Consider the following 25,583-nt stretch of genomic DNA (forward strand, 5'->3'; position numbering starts at 1 on the left):
CCTTGGGAGAATGAATAAGGCCTGCAGTGTCTTTAGGCCGGCAGCCAGTGAGCTTGAGCTAATGTGTCCCTTGATAGGGGCCGCATAGCGTGTCCAAAATGGCGGCCGCTCCCAACGCCGTGAGGGATCCCTGGGGGAGTTCGGAGGCTCTGCGGTGGACCCAGGAGCCCTTCGCCCGAACCCGAGTGCGTAAACGCAAAGGCAGGGTCCACTGTTCAAAAAATATCCCTTTTTGGTAAAAAAAACGGCTCCATTCCAGCTTCGTTGCCTTCGAAGGCAACCAAAATGGCAGCCGCGACTTTTTGGCCATTAGAAATGGCTGTCTGAGTCCTCGTGTGGCTGTTTTGGGCTTTTGGCAAAGATCAGAGTGGCAGCACTAAGCGCTGTGCAAGGAAAGCTGACGAGGGAAGGAAAAGATGAAGGAGAATACCCAGAGCCCTGGGGAAGGGAAAAATGGAGAAAGTACACCCCCCTCAGCCTCAGATCAAACGATCTGAGGCAGCGCTGCTCCCAGCGTTTCTGGGGAAACGTTGGTGTGCAAGAGAAAGCTAAAGGGGGATCCTCTAACCTGAGGGGAAGTGAGTGAGGAAAGGAAAATCCACCAAAGGATATCTAATCTGCAAAACAAATATTCAGGGTCTCTTGAAATCTGAGCCAAACCTGACACATCTTCAAGAGCTTGAGACTAAGTCAAGACTGGGTTCTCCTAGCAACAGGGGGCGTGTCAAGTTTGGCTAACTTGGTCTCAAGAGCAGGCAGACAGAGAAAACCCATTGGTGGATTCTCCATTTCCTGTTAGTCCTCGACTTACAACCATTCATATATACTGTTAGTCCTCGACTTACAACCATTCATTTAGTGAATGAAGTTACAACGGCATTGAAAAAGTGATTTATGAATGTTTTTCACACTTATGACAATTGCAGCATCCCCGTGGCCATGTGATCAAAATTTGGACGCTTGGCAACTGGCATGTATTTATGACAATTGGAGTGTCCTGGAGTCACTCTTTATGGCATTCTGACAAGCAAAATCAACAGGGAAGCTGGATACACTTAACAACTATCTTACTAACTTAATAATTGCTATGATTAACTAGGGCAAGAAAGGTCGTAAATTGAAGCAAAACTCACATAACTATCTTGTTAAGCAATGGAAATTTTAGGCTCAATTTGGTCATAAGTCAAAGACTACCTGTAATACAATCCTACATATTCAAAGGTTCCCCCAAACTTAAGGAAACCCATCCTCTGCTTGAAGTTAACCTAATTTCTTAGCCAATACGGATCAGGATCAAATTTTTTATTGGAGAGCAGACTGAAATAAAGTGAAAAAGAAGGGGAGGAAGAGAGACTACTGCATTTTTTAGTAGGTATGGGCTACTGTTGTATTCCACAGCTTCCTTTATTTCACAATGTACTTCTGCAACAGAATATAACAGTGGTGGTGAACCTGCAGCACTCGGAGCCCTCTCTGTGGGCACATGTGCCATTGTGCTCCAGCCTTGCCTCCTCACGCAGCCCCCTCCTTACAGAGTTCCAACTCTGAGTAAGGACAGGCACACTACAGGGAGTGCCTGGAACTCAGGAACAGACTCTGCAAATGGTCAGAGTTATTCACTGTGCACGGATAAGGATAGGCACGCTAATGGGAATGCCTGGAATCCGGCTTGACTGTGGTGGGTAATGACAGGCACACGACTGGGAATGCCTGGAACCCACCACTAAATCCAGACGCGTACGGGCCACTAATGGGGGACCCGAAGTCCAGAAGGAGCCAAAGGCAACTTTTGGGGGGGGGGGTGAAGACACCAAGTCCTAGGGTAAAAGCTCTGAAAACACCCTTGCAAGGGAATTATGTATCTCAGTAAGGAGCTCTATTATCCTAGTGCAGAAGAGCTCCTTACCTGTAGGCCAGACCAAGAAGGAGATCTTTAAGGATTCTTATTCTATACCTGCTTCCTTAATCCAAATTCCGGCTGCGCGTGCACACTTGCTGGCCGCGCACGATTTTATGGCCCTTTGTTTGTTCCGAAAAAAAGGCTTCCATAGGCCCGCAACTACTGCACATGCATTAAAATGGCTACTGCGCATGCGCAGTAGCTCCCCCTGTTGCCTGTGCCACATGCGTGAGGAAGACAAAGGCCGCACGTGCACTGAGCCACCCCTGTAATGGCGGCTCTTTTAAAAGTCCCGGAGAGTGCCTGGTGAGTTAAGAGAATGGCGACTCACTTCCCCAGCTGCTTAGCACCGCCCGCAAGCGTCCCCGGACTTCCCTCCCCCGCACGCGCATCCCTTTAACTCTCTGCTACCCCCACGGAACTAACGTTTGTTAAAAACCGGCCCGACGTGGATAGCAGAGGGAGAGGGATTGGGTCAGGGAGGGATTCTAAGGGGTTTACTCCCTTCCTTAACTAGGGATATAATCCTTTAGGAGTCTAAATTTCAGTTCCCTTTAGAAGAATTTAGAAATTTTAGAGTATTCAATCAGATTAAACCTATTTAATTCCACCAATTTAAGCTAAAATCCTAGCTACTGGAGAAATAATCCACCAATGGAAAGAAACTATACCTGCCTAGGAGCCAAAGTTGAAAACGTCTGTCTTCTGGGCGAGATCAGTCAAGACTGGGATCACGTGGTCCAGGACAGGCGTGGCAACTTTGGCTGACTGATCTGATTGGGCAGGAATACAGTCTCAACCCACTGAGTGGATTATCCATCTCCAGTGCTGGAGAATACTGGATTTTTTAGTAGGTATGGGCTACTGTTGTATTCCACAGCTTCCTTTATTTCACAATGTACTTCTGCAACAGAATATAACAGTGGTGGCGAACCTGCGGCATTTGGAGCCCTCTCTGTGGGCACATGTGCCATTGTGCTCCAGCCTTGCCTCCTCACGCAGCCCCCTCCTCACCAGCAGTCCGCCCAGAGGAAAATCGCCCCCGAGCGTGGCCCACAGCTAAAGACATGGCAGCCAGGCAGTGTAGATAAGACTCTGCCCACACACTCCATCGCGCACAGTTGATGCTGCGAAGGCATGGCCACAATAGTGTTGCTGGGCTGCCTGGGCAATCTGCGGCAGGCCCTGGAGGTGGTGAGTGGCCCTGCGGGCAGGCAGGGTGGGGGTGAGGCAGGGGGTGGAGTGGGGGCGGGGCCAGTTTTTGGGCACTCAATTTCTAAAAGGTTCGCCATCACTGGAATATAAGAAAAGGCTTCACCAGATTGCACTTCTTCACACTTACCAAAAAAAACTCGTTTCTCAGCCCTGGAAAATAAGGCTCATCTCATGAAGGAAATAAGGAAAAGATTCTGAGAATGCCTGAAAATTCATAAGTGAAGATTAATATTCATTAAGACGAATAATTAATATCAGTTTTGATAGGATTGGGAGAATCATACAGGGGGAAGGAGTTATTTAGGCAATGATCCTTACCACCTATTCAATGCAGGAACTGGAATTAAAGTTTCTTCATTCAGATAAATGTTTAGTAAAAGGAAATCTATCATTTCTAGATAATTGATTTCACTCCAAAGCCGAAGTTAAATCCTAAAATTCTGTAAGAATCTACCTTCTGGTAATGTAACCTATTCTTCCATGTCCTGCATTCAGGAATGACAAAAGACAAATCTTGATTTTTCTCAGATATTTGAAGTGCTATCATAATGCCTTATAAAGACTAAGCATGACCAGATACTTCAAAACTCTTTCAGAGTCCATTCACTTGTTCATTCACCTTACCCTTCCATGAATCTGTTCCAGTTTATCTAACATCTTCTTAAAGTACAATATCAGAATTGGACCCAACACTCAGGAGATGCGAAGGTAGGAAACTGATTTACACAGGGTGAAATAATTTTTACTTATGATTTGGAACCTGTACTTTGCACCCTAAAATTGAATTTGTGCTTTTTTACAGCCATATCACTGTAGTCAATTATCTTTCCATCTTTTTCACAATGTTATTACCAAGTCAGATCTGCCCCATCTTATACTTTTATATTTGATTTAATATTTCTACCTGAAGAATTCTGCAGTAAGCTGAACTTTATTCTGTTATTTTCAGCCTGTTTCTCTAGTCTACCAAGATCAATTTGAATTTCCTTCTGCCTCCTAGGATATTAGCTAATCTAGCCAACTTTATGTCACCTGCAGATTTAAGACACAACCAAGCAAATAATAAAAAGGTTGGGAAAACAAACAGCATAGGACTGATCTTTGGAACACCTGACAACATCAATGCAGATTGGTCAATCCTCTTTTGGTATATTTTGAACTTGCTACAAGTAGTTCTCGAGTTATAACAGGAACTGGGACCGGAATTTCCATCTCTAAGCAATGTAGTCAGAAAACACATCACATGCCCACATTCTTAAGCCAGGGATAGGCAACCTTGGCTCTTTTATGACTCGTGGACTTCAACTCCCAGAATTCCTGAGCCAGCCATGCTGAGGAGAAAGAGAGAGTTTCCAAGCTGAGCAATGTTGGCTCAGGAATTCTGGGAATTGAAGTCCATGAGTCATAAAAGAGCCAAGGTTGCCTACCCGTTCTTAAGCAATAGCAATCCCAGCAGTCCCAGTTGCCATTGTAATTCCAAAAACGTACAGGTTGTTAGGTGGGAAGAGGTGGAAGCCTAGGCAAGAAGTGCATAGTTGTGTACAGGTGCCACTAGGGAGCTGCTGTGGGCAGGAGCTGCGAAACACAAGGATGTGTATGCAGGTGCCACAGGTGGGGGGAGAGGGGTGTGTTGTAGGCAGGTGATACAGAGCATGAACTGACCAGCAAGGGCTGGGGTAGTCACGTCTGAACAAGGTGGGCTAGCAAGAACCTCAGATGGCTACTTTTCAGTACAGGTGGGCCACTGGGGGCTACTGAGTCTAGCGGATGCTGGATCTTGTTCTCTGTAGCAGGGAGCCTTGGGAAAAAAAGTGGTAGGAGAGATTTACGAAAGTAATTTGCAACCGACCCTGCTAGCTTCCTCATTGATTTTGCTTGTGAAAGATTGCAATGGAAATCATGTGATGGTAGCTCACTGCGACATCCTAACTGCAAGCCAGAGATCTGAATGCCCTGATCCCAAATACGAGGGATGCAACTTTGTAAGTCCCACTTGTTCAATATCATTGCAATTTTGAACAGTTGCTGAACCAGTACAGTAACTGTAACTAGAGGATTACCTGTAAATATTTATTTAGTTATCATCCCACCAAGCCTAATAAACAACAGCAATAATAATAATTCTAATGTTATAGCTGAACTGTTAAGAGGATCCTTTAGTTCTCTAAGGATGCAATTCTTCTGATCCAGAGATTGAAACACATTCAAAGTCAACAGATATTCCCTGACCACAATCCTATCAACTTCAAATTTGAATCCTGTCTTTGTCCTGCTGTGGTTGAAGCAGATGAAAAAGCTTGAAATTTAGGTAGGAGATGGCCCAGTGGTGGGATTCAAATATGTGAACAACCAGTTCTCTGTGTGGATGCCGCTTCCGGAAGTCCATTCTGGGCCTGGGCAACAAAAAATTAGCTCCCCGTTCTGCCGAACTGGTGCGAACTGGCTGAATCCCACCACTGAGATTGCCATTCCCAACCTTGGTGGCTCCTGTGGTCAGAAAGCTTGTTGTCCTCTACATAAAAATATTACATTCTCCATTTTTTCTCTCTCAAGGAGTTGCTGAGCTTACCTTGAAATTAAAGTCATCCTAAGTTTGATTCCACAGGTAGTCCTCGACTTACAACACTTTGTTTAGTGACCGAAGTTAAAGTGGCACTGAAAAAAGTTACTCATGACCATTTTTCATATTGACAACTATTGCGGCATCCTCATGGTCACATGATCAAAATTCAAATGCTTATATTTATTATAGTTGTTGTTTCCCAGAATCATGTGATCACCTTTTGCGACCTTCTGACAAGCAAAATCAATGAGGAAGCCACATTCGCTTAACAACCCTAACTTAACAACTGCAGTGATTCACTTAACAACGTGGCAAGAAAGGTCGTCAAGTGGGACAAAACTCACTTAAGAACTGTCTCACTTAACAACAGAAATTGTGGGATCCGTAGTGGTCATAAATTCTGGACTATCTATATTTGCAGCATTGGCCAGATCGGCTAATAAGTGTTATGATTGGTGCATTCCTCTAGCTTGGATTGGGAAATTGGGCTGGCAATTGCAAACCAAGTACCACATAGCCTATCCGCTCAGCACCAGCAGGTAGGTGACCTTTTCCTTTTATCTCCCATGGCACCAGGAACATTGTCATGTCAGCAGCATCTTAAGGGCCAGGAGCTCGCCTCCTGTTACTATTACGTCTACTGAAATTGCCACCAATTGAATGGGCAGGAAGGGTGCCAGAGGGAGAGCATCACACTGAAGATGGCTGATAAATTAAGAGACAATTCTACCTCCCCCCCCCTTGCACATCCTATTCCCTCCCTCCCCATCCTTTAATTTTAATTTTAACTTTGATTGCAATTCAGTTTTTATCATTATAAAAAAATATTTGTTTTGTGGTTTTCCTGCTTGTATTATTGTAAGCCACCCAGAGTCCCTTTGAAACAAGATAGGTGGCAAATAAATCAATCAAACAAACGAACGAACAAACAAACAAACAAACAAACAAATACAGAACCTACTTAGGAACTGATTTTGCCCCATCACATCAGCTTGTCCCACTTGTTCAGGAAGGGAAGGTATGCTACAAATACTGCCAGTGAAAGAATTTCAACTGGTGGAGTCTAGGAAGAGGGCGTTTTCTGCTGCTGCCCCAATTTCCCTGTGGAAAATTCCTGCCCCTGGAGGTGAGGAAAGCCCTCAATCTCTTGCCATTCCGCAAAGGGGGCAAAACTTGGCTGTGTAGCCTTGCGTGGGGGCACACAGGGGCCACAAAACCAAGGGGCTGTTGGGTCATGAGAAACCTCCCCCCACCCAACTGTATTAACAACTGCTAACCTCCCCACCTTGGAACTCTCCATCTTTTGTAATTTTATAATGTAATTTTATATTTTTTAAAATTTTTAATCTTCAATTATTCTGGTTTCTATGCTTAATTTTATTGATTAAATTGTACACGGCCCAGAGCCCCTCTCTGAGGGAGACAGGCGGTTAAGAAGTATGAAATATAAAGAGAGAGAGAGAGAGAGAGAGAGACAGAGACAGAGACAGACAGACGGTAGGTAGGTAGGTAGGTAGGTAGGTAGGTAGGTAGGTAGGTAAATAGACAGATAGACAGACAGATCTGGGAATGAAAAGAACTCAACATTTTTAATGCTTGTCTCAGAGCCAATTGTCAGTAATACAGTTCACTGAATTTCATATTCAGAAAATAACAGAAGAACCACTATCAGTAGCATCAGAAATTCAGATTAATTCGTTCTAGAAACCTCTGGGTGTATCAAAACCGCTTTTGACATTTCCAGACATTCCTTCTATATATTCCATAGACAGGTTATGCAATGCTTGACTTCTCACCCTGATGCCCCTGAAAAAATTGAGTTCTATAAGAAAAAAAAAATTGCCTCCACATTATGATCTTCCAAATTGTTGCACAGAATTGGAGCTGCATGGAATGGCAAAAACAAGACTGATTGTTCTGATAAAAAATGTCTCCACCACCAGAAAAAGTTATCTGAACAGTGGAGTACAAGCCTGGTCCCGTCAGTTCCTGGGCAGTAAAGAATAAATGGGAAAACAACATAATGGCCAAACAGAGGATTGTAGGCAGGCAGCTCGCACACACACAACCTTCTTCCTGTGCCAAAAAAGAGGTGTTATTCATAGATGTGGCGCAGGGACATCTTTACAGAAGGTAAACGTTGCAAACTGTTTCAATCAGAAACAAACTTTAATTAAACAAAAAAGGGGTATATTATGACTCAGATGAAAATTGTTTTGAAGAACAAGAAGGAACTAAATATACTATTCAACAGTGTTCATCTTGTCAAACAAGAGACAATAAACTTTATTGTCCTGAAACCATAGACAATCTGGTGCCCTCCAAATGTTTTGAATTGCAGCTCCATAAACTCCTGAATCATAGCCATATCATTCAAAATACTGTATACAGAGGCAACTAAGTTGTGTAGTCTCTAGAAAATGAAAGCTTTTCTTACAGTTATTTAAACAACAGCCATTTCATAAAGATACTCACAGAATCTCTATTACCAAATGTTTTCAGGAAACTAGGGAATCCTTAAATATCAAAAATCATTGCTCTTCAAGTATTTTAAATTTTTAAAGCTCAAATAACCAGGTAAGGTGGCATAGTGGCTTAGTGGTTAAAACACTGGGCTGTTGACTGGAAGGTGGGCAGTTTGAGACCCAAGTACAGCATAACTGGGTGAGATGTGGTGCTCAGTCACTGCTTAGTCACATTTGCAAGAAGAAGAATCTCCGATGAACACCAAAGGCATCTTAGAAAAGTAGCAGATGAACTGAGTCAACATACAGGGAAAAAGCAAAAGTTTTCACTCATTTCAAAGGTTGCAGTGAAACAGGATTTTCAAACAAAGTATCGCAAAACTTTATTCTCCTTCACTCGATGATGATGACTGAAAAATTAGTGTACAGTCTCTGTTCAGACCAGGAATTTGGGCCATGGATGGGTTAATTAGTATATCATACAATAAGTCGGTGTAACAGCTGCTTCTTCCGATTTTTGTCTGATCTTAACATGCTACTAGCTATTTAAGCCAGGGATGAGCACAGAATGGACACATGGATAGTTCTTGACTTAACAACCACCGTTCAAAGTTATAACAGGATCAGAAAAAAGTTATCAGCTAGCCTCCTAGTTATGATGGTTGCTTTACCCCCTGCAGTCACATGATCACATTTCAGACATTTGGCAACCTCCTCTTATTTGCAGTCTTGTGATCATGTTTTGCAACATTTTTGTTGCCATTTTCCAGATAAGTTGGATTCAGACTTATAACCATGTGATTCAATTAACAACCATGTGATTCACTTAAGGACCATGACTTAAAAATCATAAAAATCAAATCTATGATGACTCGACTTACAATCACCAATACCTTATGACCAAAAGTGTTATATTGTGGTCAGAAAGATATATTCACACACAATGTTATGGCTGCCTGCAAGCAGCTTTGCTTCAGCAACAGAGGCACTCAGCAAGTGAACTGTAGTCAGTCAACAGGCAAGCTGTCAGGTGAAGCACAGTTCATTAAGAATACGGCTAGTCCTCAACATACAACCATTTGTTTAGTCACCCTTCGAAATTACAACAGCACTGAAAACAGTGACTTGTGACCTTTTTTCATATTTACGACCCTTGCAGCTTCCCCATGGTCACGTTGACCAAAATTCAGACACTTGACAGCTGGCGTGTATTTATGATGGTAGCAGTGTCCCAAGGTCATGTGATCACCTTTTGTGACTTTTGACAAGCAAAGTCAATGGGGAAGCCAGAGTCACTTAACCTTGTTAATAATTTAGTAACTGCAGCGATTCATTTAAAAATTGTTGCAGGAAAAGTGGAGCAAAATTCCCTTAACAACTGTCTCGCTTAGCAACAAAAAATTGGGGCTCAATTGTGGTCATCAGTTGAGGACTACCGGTATCGAGTTTTTTCATCAGCTACTGCTACTATTCTACTCCTAAAACACACCCACACATTTTTTTCCCCTCTATTTATCTAGAGAAAACATCCAGGGTCTTCTGGGCATCACAAAACATGTACAATAACCTCTGCCGTGGGTCATCTCTTGCATCAATGCCTATAAAATTCAGCCATAAGGGTATATGCTGGGATAGTATTCCCCAGTGGACCATAAATCACACTTGCATTTCCTTTCCAGCCCAGCCCAATGGCAACAATTATTTCTCATCCCCCAAATATCGTTTCCCTCTCTGCTTATCTGAAACAAGGAAACCCACAAGAATTCCACTATAAAATTTGTGGGAAGACTCTGAAACTTTTAGTTTCACTGGAAATCATCTTGTCTAATTTAGTGGTTGCTTACGTTTTTTAACCCTTGTGGCTAGAGATATAGAGGGAGAGGGAGAGGGAGAGAATAGTGAGAGGAAATACCATTTCTCCTGGTTTTTTTCCATTTTTCCCTAAGAAATGGAAAAAACTGAAAAACATTGGAAAGAGTAATAATAAATGCCAACAGTAGGTTTCCTTTTATCCTAATAGATGACACAACACACAAGGTTCATAAATTGCTATCCTACATATTTTCTAGAGCATCAACAGTTCTTATATACAGAGGGCAAATAGTATAGAAAAACTGCCTAATGCAAGATCAATATACATTTCTGTCACACATGTACATATCCTGGGGCACTGCCATGTTCTTCAAAAAAAAAAAAAGAAGATTCAATTTCACACTGTACTCTAGAAAGAGTACAGAGAAGAGCAATAAAGATGATTAGGGGACTGGAGGCTAAAGCATATAAGGAACGGCTGCTGGAATTGGGTATGTCTAGTTTAATGAAGAGAAGGACGAGGGGGGACATGATAGCAGTGATCCAATATCTCAGGGGCTGCCACAAAGAAGAGGGAATTAAGCTATTCTCCAAAGCGCTTGAAGGCAGGACAAGAAGCAACGGGTGGAAACTAAGCAAGGAGAGAAGCAACCTAGAACTAAGGAGAAACGTCCTGACAGAACAATTAACCAGTGGAACAACCTGCCTCTAGAAGCAGTGAATGCTCCAACACTGGAAGTTTTTAAGAAGAGACTGGACAGCCATTTGTCCAAAAACCTGCCTGAAAGGGGATTGGACTTGATGACCTCCAAGGTCCCTTCCAATATTATTATTGTTGTTGTTGTTAATATTATTATGGCTTCCTTGTAAGTCTGCCTATTGTGAATTTTTTTTTTTATTTAGAGATCAGGGCTCTATTCTTCAGTAGGCCTCAAAGGGGAAAAGATGCCCAAAGAAATAGCAGAAGAAAGTATTTAGAACATTTTAAATAAATTGAAATGAATTCAATTAGAAAATGTCACTATGGTTTCACTTAAGTGTACTTTTGCACATAATTAAAAAAATTGAGGATTGTAGAATAAATCAACCATACATAAGGCACCGCACTGATAGTGAAGTATGTATAGAGATGATTACTGTATATATCTCATTTTTCCCAAAGATCCATGTTTTTCTTGAAAAACAAAATCAAACAAAACAATTATAAATATATATATATATATATATATATATATATATATATATAATTTTTTCCATCAATTCCAAATTTCTACAAATGTTAATTTTAATTTGCAACCAAGCATTCTCTATTTTTTAAATTTCTGATTGTTCCCTTTCCATCCATATATATCCTTCAGAATTACATAGTTAAAAAACAGAACAATGTAGATAGAATTAATTGCATGCAGGCAAACTTTATTTTTAAAAAAATAATTTATCAGAAAGATGCCAAATATAAACTGTAGGCAAGCGTACCTATGAATTCTGCCACAAGTGTTGTGGCTAGGTAGGGGGACAAGAAATGCAGGAAGGCAAACGACAAAACCAAGGTTGTGCCCGTTTTGTAAGCATGTTGTGACACTGCACCAATAAAGATGAGGGGCGGAGCTTGCTCATTTTGTCTTTTGCTGAAAACTTCCAGTCCTGGGGATTCCTTTGACTGATAACAATGAAACCTTTGATTTCAATTACTTATTGCCACTTTGTATTTTAATAATGTTTAGTAACGTTTTTTCTCATGAACACGGAAATATTCAAGAATTAATTTGGGCATGAAACGCCTGAAACTCAGTTCAAAGTAGGTCTAGATTGGCTTTTTTGAAAGCTGCAGTACACTGCTGGCTAATATTTAAGCGATGGCCCACCAGGACACCTAAACCCCTCTCCCAACCACTACTATTAAGCCAGGTACTGTCTATCTAGCCTATACTTGTGCATTTGTTTTTTCTTGCCTAAGTACAGGACCTTACTTTTCTCATCACAGAGCTGAATCTTGTTGGATACAGCCCAATACTGAAATCTGTCAAGAGCCTTCTGAATCTTAAAGTTGCCATGGTTGAGAAACACTGTTCTAGATGAATGTCCCTCAAATTCCACTTTTGGGCTCCGAATAAGTTCTGATTGCCTTAATCACCAAGCAATTGCACCATACCTCTCCCTCATTTGCTGCTGTCTACATAGGTACTAAACCACCAAAGAACAACTCATATAGCTGAGGTTGATGAATTCAACCCAGTCCTCCTTTTGGCTAGAGCAATTCTTAATCTACAGAAATTAAAGCAGTGGTTCTCAACCTGTGGGTCGGGACCCCATTTGGGGTCGAACGACCATTTCACAGGGGTCGCCAAACAACACAGTCCGCCATTTTTTCCCCTTTTCCTTAGCTGTGCTACTCCCTTTTATTCTATTGGCTTTTGAAAGCCAATAGAATAGACTCTCTTGAATAGAGTCTAATTCTATTGGCTTTCAAAAGCCAATAGGAATTGTCCAGGCTGTCTCTGCCCTGCTGAGCCCGCCAAAAGTCCCATTCTGCAAACGGTGCTGCACCAGTTGAGTAGTCCTCGACTTACGACCGGTTGAGTAGTCCTCGACTTACGACCGATTGGGGGTCGCGGCATTAAAAAGGTTGAGAACCACTGAGTTAAAGGGACCTTGCAGACTCAAAAGACATTCTGGCTACTGTTATCAAAACTCAGTTTAGTAAACAAAGAAAGATCCAGCAATCACTTCTTGCAATAAAATATAGTTAAGTACAGCTTATCAACTATATGCTATATGGCATGGGTGTCAAACTGCCAGCCCCGCAGGCTGGATGTGTCATGCCGAAACCATGCCCACCCCATTGCCGGCAATGGAGAAAAAGTCACCATACGTCACAACATGTCATGTGACATTGGGAGTTTGACACTCCTGGTATATGGCCTTTAGAGCTCAAGGTAACACACATGGATCTCCACTCATTTTGTTCTCATAGCAGTAAATCTGTGTGACAGGTTGAAGAGTAAATAGTAATCGCTTCCAATCAATCAACTTCAGAACTGAGTGGAGGCTCAAACCTAATTTTTCCTAATTGTAGTCCAACAACTTAATCTTCTACAAACACACATGCACACGCACACAAGAATAACAATATTAATAGCTTCCAAGCAAGTTTCACCATGGCTTTAAAATCCAATTTCAATTTGCCTCAATTACACTGAGAAAATACAGTATCTTAAACTAACCTGGCTGATCAAACTTTTATCTGGAGGAAAAATTACCAATAATATATATATCTCCTTTATAATTTGGTATTATAATGCTGCATTAAATTTCTAAAATTTTTCTATGTAACGCTTTTATCTACACAAATATGTTAATATTAATAATCATTTATATTCATGCGCACACACATACACACATCCTCATCCCTTCTTTTTTTCCAAAGTATAAAATAAACATATCTGAGTGTTTACCTCAGCAGAGACTTTAAGGAAATTTTATGTTAAGATTATCATATACCCATGCAGGACTTGGCTACAAATTTCATTTCTACAAACATCTGCAGGCTTAGAGAGAGAAAAATAGCAAGAAGTTGAAGATGAAAAGAGGCTAGCAGCATTTGGTAGTAGTTTTAATTATACTCTTGATTACTTTTTAGTTGATGTTGTAATGCTGATTTCTAAAAATGAGTGCACTTTTAAAGCATTCCAATAATTACTAAATCACAAAGTTGTCTAATTTTAGAAAGAAATGCAATACCATCTGCTATGCCTTCAGGGTTAGGTTAGTGGCTTGGGGCATGGATGAAAAAGAAGAATCTATGTTCCCCCAAAACTCTCTTTGAAGTTCTGCAGAAACAGACCTCTTGTTGTCTGGGACATTAGTGACTTTACATTAGTAATCTGGTTAATTAGGAAAGTGACCTCTGGCTTTGCTCCCGAGCAAGCAAGAATTAATACATTTCCTCTGGTCTCTCTATACATGGCTTCCATTCCAAATTCTACTTCCAGGACGAAAAGTCACCTTAGAAATAAATGCTAATCGCAAATAGTAAAGCATTCTATAATTCTCCAATTAGAGCTGTTGGTCCTTACAATTCTCAGTAATAAGGGCTTTAAATTTCAAAAGGACAGTACAGTAATTTTGCCAATACATTGCAAATACGTTTATTTGAAAAACCTGAGGGACCATCTCATCCCAGTTACATCGAGCTGTCCTACTAGTCTATTTTTTTTCATTCAAGTGAACAGATGTCCTCTACTAAATGTAAAGCAATATACTATGTATTATCCAAATGAGGCCACGTTGTCAATGAAGTGTTTCTCCTTAGCTACAATCTGTAACCAAACCTTGTTATAGGTTACAGTACTTACCTGAATACTAATTTAGTGTGTTGTCCAAGCTCAGATTAATGATTAGTTATATTAATGGTTAACCAGCAATTTATTGGAATTCCATGAAAACAGTTCACAGTGCATAAGTGTTTACAAAATGAAGCCACCACAAAATGAAGCCTCTCCTGCTTTGTTCTTTATCCCACGTGGGTTCATGAGAACTTCTTTTTGAAATAAGAAGGTTGGGGAAGCTAAGCCTTCTCTATCCTGCACAGGTTGGCTTTGACAGCTTCAAGGTTCCAATTCTGCAGGAAATCTAGGTAGTCCTCAACTTACTACCACAATTTGGACCAGAACTTCCACTACTAAGCAAAGGGTTGTTATGTGAGTTGCACACAATTTTATGATCTTTTTTTTGCAGTGGATTTTAAATGAATCACTGTAGTTGTGAATTGCACAGTTGTTAAGCCAATAGCAATAGCAATAGCACTCAGACTTATATACCGCTTCACGGTGCTTTACAGTCCTCTCTAAGTGGTTTACAGAGTCAGCATTTTGCTCCCAACAATCTGGGTCCTCATTTTATCAACCTTATAAGGATGAAAGGCTAAGTCAACCTTCAGCCAGTGAGAATCAAACTGCTGGCAATTGGCAGAATTGGCCTGCAATACTGCATTCTAACCACTGTGCCACCAGGCTCAGTGAATCAGGGCTTCTCTCAATACTTGTCAGAAGCCCCTGGGAAACTCGCAAATGGCGATCACATGACCACAGGATACTGCAACTGTCATAAATATATGCCGGTTGTCAATCATCTGAATTTTGATCACATGACTGAAGATGCTGGGACAAGCATAAGTGCAAGAACCAGTTATAAATCACTTTTTTCAGTGCCGTTGTAGCTTTGAATGGCCATTAAAATGAATGGTTTTAAGTCAAGGCCTGCCTGTAAATAAACCAGGAAGTGATAGTCAGCACAAAGATAGAGAAGTGCTATTGCATCATTGCCCATGGTGTGCTGGGTTGTGTGGTATGCATTCATTGGCTTTAACTGTGGTCAACCTAAAACCACACTTAATGCATTATGCAAACACTGTCATTGTGCAAACATTATGCAAACACTATCATCAAATTATGGCTACCTTGGAGTATTGTTTGCCAGGACAAAACAGGAAGACCAAGAAACAATAAATATCTAAAGTGTTTGGAAGCGGCTTATAGTCTATTCAACAATGTTTTCATGTATTTTTTTATTATACTAAAAATGAACTGAAATTTAATTTTACACAAATTACCATTATTATTTTTTTACATAAACAGGAGTAGAAAACTAATAATTCTCCCCTAAAGGGAAAACTAGGTAGGCTAAGCCTTAGGTCGGCCAATTCACTTCACCAGAATGTCTCCAGCCTCACCGAAATCCACTGAAGATGTCAATGCATTAATATGTCAAACTACATTCTTAAGGGTTTTGTGGATAAGTAGAAAATAAATACTGACGTAATCCTGCCCATATCTAGCCTGAATTACTGTATTATTGCATTTAATGGGGCTTCTTCCAAGTAAGTGGGTAAGAAGTTGGAGACTCAGTTTTCCAATTCAAAAAGATTCTCTTAAAAAGAAATGCCAGCAATTTCCACTTCACATATTTTATAATGATAATTTAGGAAGGCAGCTTTTTACAAACTTGCCTTCTGGGGACACTTCGCATTTGAAGGACAGGAAAGGGGAAAGATCTCATAGTTGGCTCCACAGCTTTTATTTATTTTATTATTTATTTCTATCCTACCTTTTTATAAGTAACTCAAGGAGGCGAACATATCATATCCAACACACTGTCTTCCTCCTATTTTCTCCACAACAACAACTCTATGAGGTGGGTTGGGCTGAGAGAATGAGTGACCTGAAGTCACCCAGTTAGCTTTTATGTCCCTAAGGCAAGACTTGAACTCATCTTTATCTGCTGTCCTCTCTTTCTACAATCTCAACCTCTGCCACTTTAAGATGTGTGAACTTCAAGGATCTACTGGAAGTGGAAGCTTTCTGAGGACAGAAAAAGTTCGATTTGGCTACCAAAGGAATTGGACTACCCTGGATAAAAACCATAAGAATGTCCAGTGACCATCCAATATTTGCAATTCCAGCATAATTAAGCAAATAGAGGAGGGTTGTAAATCATGCTGGATGCCGGTCCCCACAATGCCTTTCTTGTAAAAGAGATGAACTCTTTGATATCACTGTTCTGCACAGTGTTATCTATGATCAATCAGGGTCCTCAGAGAAACAGAGATGGACTAGAAATCTTCCAAGGCCCCTCCCAACTCTGTTATTCTATTAATAGTCTATTATTCTGTTATTTGCTCCCTCTGCTGGCAATGCAGAAAAGCCCAATAAGAAGAGAGAAGGAACTAAGACAATGAAGAACTAATGAGGTGAAATTGAGTTTCATTTCTCCTCCCCTCCTCTGCCTTGTTGTCCTTAAACTTCCATGAAATGAAAACATTATTTCCCCCATTCATCACTCAAAAGCCTTTCAAGTCCTCTTATAACTTCCATTTATATAAGAAAAACTCCAGACAATAATCATGTTCACATGGTTCTCACTGCAGTTCAAGTTAGGTCCTCACTAGAAGGAAAAGCACCCCAGACTGCCTTTTCCAAATTAAGTTTAAGAAAACAAACTTGCTTCTTCCTTGCATAAGGTACAACCCCATTCCCTGCCCCACCCTCCATTAACAAATTTATTTGGACAGAGGGCTAGGAAACAAGTTGTACTATGTTCAAGCAATTGCATCAAAGTACTTAATTTATGAGCAAGGTCTCTGAAGTTCAGAATGTGCAAAGCAACAACTGAAAAAAATGGTTGAGTAGGAAGTATATCACTTGACAGCCTAACACAGAATTAGGGAAACATTTTGGTCGTGGTGACATAACTACATTTTACAACAGTTTGCCAAAACCTGGCATTTACTTTGTTTTTAGCAAAACTGCGCCCATAACGAACCATGGGTTACCTTAACAACCATGTTCTTCGCTTAACAACCATGGATTCACATAATGACCACCACAAAGAAGTTGTAAAATTGGGTTGGTCGCGTGGCTGACCCATTTTACGACCATTGTGATCATGGTGGGAAGGCTCTACTTAAGCATTACCTGTATGTATCTTCCTCCACTAAGCTTTCTTCCCCAACACAGCCAACAGGTTATCTTGCCAGACGTCTGAACTGCTTGCTTACTGAGGGTCACTTGCTACTGGCCAAGTAGATTTTTGTTCTAAAAGAAATGCCAGAAATTTAGCAACACCCAGGATCCATGCTATATGTTTGCCTGATCTTCTAATAACAATGAACAATGTTTACCATAGAGTATTGCAATGAATTATCTTGTTGACAATAGTATTCCTGCAAATAATGGGGCACACAGGGAGGGGATTCAGAGTCCTTCAACCTAAAAAGCTCCAAGAAGCTAAGAAAATAGTGGTGCTGCAAGAACCCTTAGCATCAACACCTGGACTGGGTTACACCTGCTGCTGTAGCATCTTCTTCTTTCTCTTTCATAGCATTTTATAGCCTGGCTCCACAAGCTGATTTTTTTTTCTTATTTTTCTGTAAGAACAAATTATTCTTTCCTGGAACAGAACGGTGCCAATTCCCAATTCAAATGAGTTGTTTGCTTTACAGATAAAGTAATACACATGACAATCTATAATGCCTCACCCCATCTCAACCATAAAAGCTGGAGTGTAAAAGGAAGTGGCTGTACCAGAAACATCATACACGCAGAGATGTGCCAAAATAGTTAGTTACAGAAGTCCCGACCCAGTGTTTCTCAATCTTACCAACTTTAAGAAGTATGAACTTCAACTCCCAGAATTCCCCAGCCAACATTGCTGGCTGAGGAATTCTAGGAGTTGAAGTCCACATATCTTAAAGTTGCTACAGCTGAGAAACATTGCCCTAACCAAATCTACTTTTCTTGTCTATCACAATCTCTGTATCCTCTTCAGCATAGTCACTTTTTACAAAGAGAATTAAAGGATCACACAGATCAGGGAGTCAAAACTTTTTATTCTTTGATCTGTTAAGAGCTTCTCATATTACAAGTCAGGCAACCCAAAAGCATGAGTGAGAATAAAACAAGATGGCCCATGGAGAAGCCAGATGGAAAATCCCAATGGACATCATCTATATTTTTAAAAGTCTTATGCAACCATAACACAGTAGTGGGGTAAAAACCATTGCTAAGTAACAGTGGACATGCTTGATATAAAAAACATTTCAAGTTCAATTCCTAGCAATTCCAGGATCTGATAACACATGATGGAAAAAAATCATTACTCTAATTCACAACTAAGACTATGGAGGACCATTATCAGTCAGATTGAATTCTAGTTGTGCTGGCTAGAAAATTCTGGGAAGTAAAGTCACAACACTTCTGGAGGATCCCATTTTGAGGAAAACCTATATATATTGACAAATAGTTTGTCCTGTTTCAATATAGGTTCCTAAGCCTTCTTTTTTTCATATCAATTATTTATCACTGGATTCCAACTGTAAATCTTTTGAAATTTTCAAAATTTTGTATTTTGAAATGTTACTTCCTTATTTTGGTCAGAATTATCATTATCATTTGGATATCCTGCAGATTTCATTCTCATCCTACTGTTTATTATCTTGACCATTTTCACAAACTGAATTATAACATGGTCCCCATAAGAGTATTATGTTTGGAGCACGGTGTTGTCACTTACAGCAAGCCCGTGGAGAAAATAGTTCTCTTTCACATAAGGAATTCAAGTTAAGCTAGTAACTCTAGGCTACTAGGAGAAAAAAAAACTGTCCTCAGTTATGTTGTATTACATATAGTAAAACAGGCCTGATTCAAAAACGCCTTTCTGAGTTCCCAAGAACTTTCCCTAGGTTGCTGTTTATGTGTAGTCCTCGGTTTGAAACAGAGTTAGCAACCATTTGAAGTTACAACGGACCCACAAAGAGGTACTTATGACCCAATTTCAAAGTTCAGATGTCGGGATCAATGCGACCATATTTGGGCACTAAGCAACCAGTCTACATTTACGTGACTATGGTGTATGACTATTTCACCAATTATATCTGGTTTTCAGCAAAAAAAAAAAATGCCCATAGCAAATATTGGGTTCATTTAACAACAGCTACATTTGCTTAATCATCACAGTGTATGCTTTACAAGCACAATAAAGGTAATGAAATTGGGTCCAGTCATATGGTGAACCACTTTATAACCATCATAATTTATGACCATAATTGCCAATCTCAAGGTTGCAACTCAAGGACCGCATATATACGTATGTGTCTACTCTTAAATAATTTCCACGTTATACATTTGATTTATTCCGCAAAGTTAAATGTTAACAGTGCAGTTGTACAATTCTCTCTCCTTGACAACAGAATGCCAGTTGGTTGTTAATGAAGCTGCAGATTCTCCACCATTTTCTAACTCTGACAGTTCTTGCAACTATTGCAGAGCAATTTTCTTAAAGAGTCAGAGAAAGCCACCTCTGCTATCTTAGTCCCAAGTCCTGCAGGGCTTACTTACAAAGGCTAAGTAAATTATCTTCTGACTTTTTTAAAAAAAAAAAAAAATCTAATAGAACAAATAAAGTATGCTCATTATTGGTGACATATGTTTTCCTCTGGTTTGGCAGTGTGGCTGAAGACTGTGAAAAGTTTGGAAGCTTCAAATTTAAAGTCCACCCAATCTGCCTTCATTTCACCTCCACATGTGAAAGGAATGAGCAGGAATTTCTAAGAAGATCAAAAGGGGCGTTGACTTACCTGAACGCCTTTTCTCAGCACGGAGATGGATAATCCACGCAGTGGGTTGAGACTGTATTCCTGGCCAATCAGATCAGTCAGCCAAAGTTGCCACGCCCCGTCTTGGACCATGATCCTTTAGTCTTGACTTGAGCGCAGCCATTGACTGACAGTAAGACGTTTTGGCTCCACTAAATATACCCTATTATTCTAGTCTATAAGGGTGGGTGTGGATTATCCATCTCCGTGCTGAGAAAAGGCGTTCAGGTAAGTCAACGCCCCTTCTCCAGCACTGGAGATGGATAATCCACGCAGTGGGACATACCAAAGCCTATTGTCCCTTGGGTTGGGGAATAGACTGGTCCCGTGTGCAACTTTGGTCTAGCACCTGCTGGAGAACCCTCCTACCGAAGGAGGCCTCTGCAGAGGAGTACCTGTCGATTTTGTAATGACGAATGAATGGAGAGGGCGAGGCCCAAGTGGCTGCCCTGCATACCTCTTCAATAGAAGCCTGCATGGCCCATGCTGCTGAGGTGGCAGCACTCCTTGTGGAATGGGCTGTGATATGCTTGGGGACTTGCAAGGACTCCGCCTGGTATGCCCCCGTGATGCATGCCCTAATCCACCTACCGATGGTAGAGGACGAGACCTTCCGGCCCCTAGTAGCAGGGTGGAAGGATATGAAAAGCGCTTCCGAGCGTCGGAATTCCGCTGTGCGTGAAATGTAATGTCTTAGTGCCCTGCGTACGTCCAAGGTGTGCCATTGTTGTTCCAGGGGATGAGCTGGGTTTGGACAGAAGTCTGGTAGGACTATTTCCTGTGATCTGTGAAAAAGGGAGTTGACCTTTGGAATGAATGAAGGGTCTATTCTTAGGACTACCTTGTCCCTGTGAAAATGGCACAGGTCCTTCCTCATTGAGAGAGAAGCTAACTCGGATATCCGCCGAGCTGACGTGATGGCTACCAAGAATGCTACCTTATGGGTCAGATAGCGAATGTCACATGTTTTGAGTGGTTCGAAGGGCGCTCTGGTAAGAGCTTGTAGTACTCGTGGTAGTTCCCACGATGGATACCTGTGCACGGTTGGCGGTCTGATGTTTGCAGCCCCCTTGAGGAAGGATCGTATTAAGGGATGCTTGCCCAAGGATTCACCGGGGCTGGCAGAAAGTATAGTTGAGAGGGCGGCGATTTGCCTGCGCAGTGTGTTTGGCGAGAGGTCCCTCTCTAGGCCATCTAGTAAAAATTCTAGGATCTTGGGAATTGTGATCCCTTCGAGTAACAATTCCTGTTTAGAGCACCATGATTGGAAGCTTCTCCACGTGGCCTCGTAGATACGGTTCGTGGAGGGGCGCCTTGATGCCTGTATGACCCTAATTACACCCTGTGAGCAAGCCCCCTTGGCTAAAATTGACCGTTCAAGAGCCAGACGGCTAGTTGTAGCCATTGTGGCTCTGGGTGGGAGATCTCCCCCTGCTTGAGGGAGATCCTCTCCGGAGGAATCCGCCATGGATTCGTGCCGGAGAGACTCCTCAAGTCTGCGAACCAAGGTCTCCTTGGCCAATAAGGGGCCACAAGGATTACCTCGGCCCTTTCCCGCAGAATCTTGCGTACTACCGCCGGAAGGAGAGGTAAGGGTGGAAACGCGTACAGGAGCCCCCTTGGCCATGGGCTCCGTAACGCGTCCGTCTGCTCTGCTCCCTTGGATGGGAATCGGGAGAAGAAGCGAGTTAGGTGGGCATTGGAAGGAGAGGCAAAAAGGTCCACCTGGGGAAGCCCGAAGCGGTGACAGACCTCCCTGAAGATCCTCGGGTGTAGTTGCCACTCCGAGTGATCTATTGTTGATCTGCTCAACAGATCTGCTTGGATGTTTGCCTCCCCCGATATGTGGTCGGCCTTTATGGAGGCCAGATTTTGTTCCGCCCAGGCCCCCAGTAGGAGGGCCTCGGCCGAGAGCGAGCGAGAGTGTGTGCCCCCCTGACGGTTTATGTGGGCCTTGGCTGTCACGTTGTCCGTCAGGACCAGTACGTGCCTGCCTTTTATGCTGCTGTGAAAATGCCTTAACGCTAGGTGAATAGCCCGCAGCTCGAGCCAGTTTATGTTGTGTCGGAGATCCACCGCTGACCAGCGGCCCTGTGTCCACTTGGTCCCCAAGTGGCCTCCCCAGCCGAATAAGCTCGCATCTGTTGTGACTACTACTCTGTCTGGTTCCCTGAAGGGGGACCCCCTGAGGAGAGCTGGAGATAGCCACCACCTGAGGGAGTGTCGTACTCTCAGAGGTATGCCTACCCTCTTCCGGGATGCACTGATTTGTTGTCTCTGAAACGGGAGCATGAACCATTGCAGTTCTCTTGAGTGCAGCCTTGCCCAAGGAACTATTGCTATGGTCGATATCATCTTCCCTAGCAGCTGGGAGAGGCAGACCAGCGTCACTGACTGACCGCGGCTTACCTGTTTTACGGCTTTCTTTATGCTGCTGAGGCGTTCCTGTGATAGGTACACCTTGCATTCCTTTGTGTCTATGACCGCTCCCAGGTGGAGTATTCTCGTAGTTGGGGTTAGATGGCTCTTCGGAAAGTTCACCGAGAAGCCGTGGTCCTGCAGCATTTTTATCACTAACTTTAGGTCCGCCCAAGACTGCTGGGCGGACGATGACTGGATTAGAATATCGTCCAGGTAGCACTGGACTCTGACTGGTACGTTTCTTAGTTGTGCTGCCAGAACCGCCAGAATCTTGGTGAACACCCTGGGCGCTGATGACAGGCCGAATGGAAGTGCCCTGTATTGAAAATGGTGCCCCCTGTAGGCAAACCGTAGAAAGCGGCGGTGAGCCAGAGAGATAGGGATGTGCAAGTATGCCTCCGTGAGGTCGATCGATGCCAGAAAATCCCCTTTCCTTACGCTTCCAAGGATGGAGCGTAGTGTCTGCATTTTGAATTTGCGGTATTTTATGTAGAAATTTAGCCTTTTCAAATCCAAAATGGCTCTCCAACCCCCCGAGGGTTTTGGGACCACGAAGAGGATAGAATAAAACCCCTGGTCTCTCTGGTTCATAGGCACCGGCTCTACGGCCCGTATGTTTAGAAGGTGCTGAACGGCCTCGTTCATGAGCCTTCTCTTTGTTGGGTTTGTGGGACAGGGGCACGGGCGGAAGCGGTTCGGGGGCTTTGAGAGAAATTCTAGAGATAGACCATGACGTATGGTGTTCCTGACCCATACGTCCGTGGTGGTCTCTTCCCACTGGGGAGCAAACCCTGCTAGTCTGCCCCCTATGGGAAGGTCTGGGCGGGAGTCATCTGGTACGGCGGAAGGGGCGGTTGTTCCCCCGAAAGGGCCGTCTTCCCTGTGTTTGCCTATGTCTTGTGTTCTGTCTGTCCCCCTGTCTTTCCCTATCCTGTCTAGCTTGGAAGGGTTGGGAATTTTGAAAGTAGTTGACCCTGGCTTCCGTACGAAAGGATTGTTTCCTTCCCCAGGAGCCGGGTCTCTTGTCCTGCCTTTTAAGCATGTGTTTAAGGACCTTGCGCTTGTCCTTGTTCTCTGTCAGGTATGGCGTTAGTGCCTCACCAAACAGCTTTGCCCCTTGGTACGGAGCCGAAGCCAATTTCCACTTGGATTTGGTATCCGCCTGCCAGTTCTTTAGCCAGAGGATGCGCCTGCTCGTGTTGTTTGCCGCCATTGCCTTGGCTGAAAACTTGGTCGCTAAAAGTGTTGCGTCCGACGCATATTCCGTGGCCGCTACCATTTTGCTGAGTTCCTGATGAGTGCGTATATCTTCCATGGGAACCCGGCCCTGTAGCTCACGGAGCCAACAAAGTGTGGCTCTGGTGAAAAAGGACGCGGAGGTAGACGCCCTGGTAGCCCAAGCTATTGCCTGGTGCGTTCTCCTGTAGTTGGACTCACTCTTTCGGTCCTCGGCTTTAAGAGCCTCAGCAAAATCTCCTGATATGGCCGTGTCCGATATCAGGGGACCTATGGGTTCGTCCACCACCGGCACCTCCAATGTTCCCTCTAGCTCCCTTGCTACGTTAAATAGCTTCCTCTCCGCATTGCTAGGAAGCGGTAGGGAGGTTGGCGCTGCCCACTGTTTCCTTATTGTGTTTAGGAACATGGTCGGGCATGGTATGCGGTGTTGAGTGGTTACCTTTTCGGCGAACGTCGGCTCAGCCTCCGTGTCAACTGTGACAGGCTCCGCTGGTGTCCCATGCCCCAGATGGGCTGTGGCCTCAGCCTTGCGCAGAATAGTAACAAAAAGAGAAGGGTTAAACAGGCCGCTGAAGGACGGCCCTTGAGGTGAGGTGTCCTCCTCCTCCTCAGACATTTGAATCCCTTGTGACGTACCTGGCTGGTCCAGGTAAGCTTCCTCAGAGACCGACGAGTCTGAGACGGAGGAGAGGTCCTGATGGTCCTCCGTTTCCTCCCGATGCCTCGTTCTAAGTCCTAGAGACTTGGCTTTTGAAGTTTGAGCCCTGGCCTCAAATGCACGGTCCACTGCCTGTGCTATTAGGGTAGCTAGCAGATCCCCCGTCAATGCAGGAGGAGTGACCATTGCCTGCGACCCTGCAGGTGCTGTGGTTAGCATGGTCCTCGGGGTTTCCTGTAACCTCCGTGGGGAGGGGGATCGGGAGAGCGATGAGAATTCGCCTATCCCACCCTCTGTTTGGGACTGTGATGAGCTCCCTAATGACCAAATGGCCCGTGGGGATGAAGGGAGACCCAGCGGTAGATCAGGACCTATTCCCCCATTCTGCCTATTTTCAATTCTGGCCCTTTTCTGGGCTCTGTCGAACTCTTTTTCTAGGGCTTGGTGTCTTCTGATTGCCTGTTTGTCAGCCTTCTTTGATGACTTCCTTGCAGCCTTTCTAGGGGCTGCAGAGGATTCCGAATCCTCTGAAGCAGGTGCTCCAGAGGATGAAGGCGGGGCTCCAGTGGAGGGAATGATTGCTTCCTCCATTCTCCACTAACGCTGGGCCGCGATAGGGGGGACCCAGGTAGTAGGAGAGCTCCAACTTTGAGTAAGGACAGGCGCACTACTGGGGGCGTCTGGAACTCAGGAGCAGACTCTGCCAAATTGTCAGAGTTAGTCACTGTGCACGGATAAGAACAGGCACGCTAATGGGAATGCCTGGAACCCGGCTTGACTATGGTGGGTAAGGACAGGCACGCGACTGGGGATGCCTGGAACCCACCACTAAATCCAGAGGCGTACGGGCCACTAATGGGGGACCCGAAGTCTGGAAGGAGCCAAAGGCAACTAAACACAGTTAGTTATGAAAGGTTCTTATTTACTTTAGGTAGAAGACACCAAGTCCTGGAACCAGTAGCTATGTGTCTGATTTGAATGTCTCTGAATGAATAATAGATGCTTTAGTACCCCAGTACTGCTTGCCTATTAATTCACTCCAGCGGCTGAACCTAGCTTTCTTAAGGAACTTTAACTCCCCTGTTTGGACAAAAAATATGGCCGCCGCTGCCAGGAAACTACTGCGCATGTGTTAACAAGGCTGCCTATGCCACGTGCGG

At 43.2% G+C, this 25,583-nt stretch overlaps 1 protein-coding gene across 5 annotated transcripts in view; it reads right to left on the reverse strand.

Moving 5' to 3' along the window:
* Positions 1 to 25,583, reverse strand: part of MAP2K6 (mitogen-activated protein kinase kinase 6) — a 209,097-nt gene that overhangs the window by 167,378 nt on the left and 16,136 nt on the right. The window contains exon 1 of one of the 5 annotated variants that reach the window (XR_005554514.1): positions 17,428 to 17,547. The exons of the other annotated variants lie outside the window; for them this stretch is intronic. The gene's annotated coding sequence lies outside the window, so the exon portion shown is untranslated. Of the gene's footprint in view, positions 1 to 17,427; positions 17,548 to 25,583 lie in introns of those variants that run through there. 5 annotated transcript variants of the gene reach the window in all.

Source organism: Crotalus tigris, unplaced genomic scaffold (genome assembly GCF_016545835.1).
Source record: "Crotalus tigris isolate CLP2741 ecotype Arizona unplaced genomic scaffold, ASM1654583v1 scf7180000024337.5909745, whole genome shotgun sequence".
NCBI lineage: Eukaryota > Metazoa > Chordata > Lepidosauria > Squamata > Viperidae > Crotalus > Crotalus tigris.